The sequence below is a fragment of the Oenanthe melanoleuca genome, chromosome 1A (genome assembly GCF_029582105.1).
Source record: "Oenanthe melanoleuca isolate GR-GAL-2019-014 chromosome 1A, OMel1.0, whole genome shotgun sequence".
In the NCBI taxonomy this organism is placed as follows: Eukaryota; Metazoa; Chordata; class Aves; order Passeriformes; family Muscicapidae; genus Oenanthe; species Oenanthe melanoleuca.
This window is the reverse complement of record NC_079334.1, coordinates 2,288,947-2,290,840: the sequence shown is the minus strand read 5'-3', so window position 1 is coordinate 2,290,840 and position 1,894 is coordinate 2,288,947. Positions and strand designations below refer to the sequence as shown.

The 1,894-nt window shown below is 53.3% G+C and overlaps 1 long non-coding RNA gene across 1 annotated transcript; it reads right to left on the bottom strand.

The window, feature by feature from the left end:
• Window positions 1–434: 434 nt before the first annotated feature.
• LOC130248613 (uncharacterized) lies at window positions 435–1,540 on the bottom strand. The gene is made up of 2 exons (XR_008839671.1): window positions 1,452–1,540; window positions 435–1,302 (listed from the first exon to the last, which is right to left on the bottom strand). It is a non-coding gene; the product is annotated as an uncharacterized LOC130248613 (long non-coding RNA).
• Between the last annotated feature and the right edge of the window lie 354 nt (window positions 1,541–1,894).

Sequence of the window (1,894 nt, the reverse complement as noted above, 5' to 3'; positions counted from 1 at the left end):
TTTCAAGACTGAAAACAGAACCATTTCCAAATGTACACAATTTGTACAATCCTCTTGGAGCAGGACATGGAAATGACAGCACTGGAAAACTTTCTCACATTTAAGTGTCTCTTCACAACCTCTTAGGCTACAGAAATATCCTGAATCCCACAAATAACTCACCTGGCAAGAAAACCATGACATTGGAGCAAATCCTGTGGGGAAATACACACTTGTGGCAACTTGTTTTTCCATTCGCTTTCTCAATCTTTTTACGTGCAGAGTTAAGCATGAATTTGGTCCCCCTATTCTTTACACCAGCAGAGGATAGGCACGCAGTTTTCCAAAAACCTTGATACCAGACATACACTTCCACAGGAGTTACTAAAAACACTTCCAGCTGCTTTGGGTCTGGCAGCCCAGCACCATAGGAAGAACCAGTCCACAGCCTGCCATGAAGAGGCAACATTTAGAAGCATTTATTAAAAACTGAAAGAGTTACTTTTATTTCAGAAGACAGCAGAGAACAAAACCTAATCCCTAGACCTCAGGTGCCAGGACCTTAAAGAAAAACAACAAATATCAAAACATTCCCAAAGAAAACAGAGCAGGCAAGGCAGATGTTGCAAATTAAAATTTATGAAAAAAGTTAAGCATAGTTATTGGTTCACTCTCACTTTACATTCAGGGCAGTGTTGATTTTGAGTACTACTCTGGTGTGACCAAAATAATTTTTAATCCACTAGTCAGGATGATGATAAATGGGCAGGCAAGAGCATTCCCGTATCGGTAGTTAGTTCAGTTTGGCTCCCTAAGACTCAGGCAAAAGATTGTAATTATTGTCAGTGATCACAATGATCATTTGAATACAATAAACCCCGAAAACACTGTATGGTGCAATGTGACGGCAGGGACCAGCAGCAGGAACAAAGATGCCACAGCTGGGGAAAAGCCCTGCCCCGCTTACAGGGCGGCCGGGCTGGGGGCTCGGGGAGCTCCGTTTCCCCCCTCAGGTGCGGAGACAGGGACTCTTCACCCTGCTTACAGGGTTGCCCCTGTCTCCAGGCAGCCAAAGGAGCACAACGGCAAAAGGCCAACCAAAGCAAAGACGCAGCCCCGCAACGCAGGGAGGTCGCCCAGCACAAGCAAAGTCAGCCGCGGCACCTTGAAGGTGCCCTGGCCGTGCCACCAAGGCCCTTTGCCCAGAGGGCCTCTCGTGCTCCTTCTTCAGCTCCAAGCTCACTCTTGTCACGCCGTTCCACTCTTGACCTCGAAGCTCTCGCTCATCCAGCTTGCTCTTGCCCCGTCGTCCCTCGGCTTCTGCTAATGGACGACGACGCACTCAGGCCTGACAAGCTCCAGCTCCCAAAGGGAACCGCCACCCACCAGCCCCACATCGAGACTCGCGCGCCAGCCCACCGCCCACAGAACCCCCCAACAGCCCAAAAGCCCCCAACTGCAGCTTCACTCACCACCTCGACGTCCGCCAAAGTCCAACGCCGCGCTGGGAGCCGGGCCCTCTGGGCAAAAGAAGCTGGGCACAAAGCAAAGCAGCGCGCAAGAGGCTCCACCCCTGTTTACAGGGGGCTCAAGCCGATGCCTGCACTGCAAAATGCCCGGGACTCCAGAGCACCGGCCCCGACTTACAGGGCGGACCCTGGTCCCCAAGGCCTACGGAGGCTCCTTCTCTCCAATTCGGGCCCACTCCCCACTAACGGGGAGGGCGCTCAACGCAGGCTGCCAGCTGAAGGGCGCACAAAGGCGCCCAGACCCACAGCCTGCTTACAGGCCGGTCCACACCCAGGGAGCCACGGAGCTCGGCCTTCCCCCAGGGCAACAGGAACCAGACTCCACAGTCAGGCAGCCCAACTCACGGCCTAAAGGCCAAGGACCCCAGGGGCCCCAGGGGCCAGGA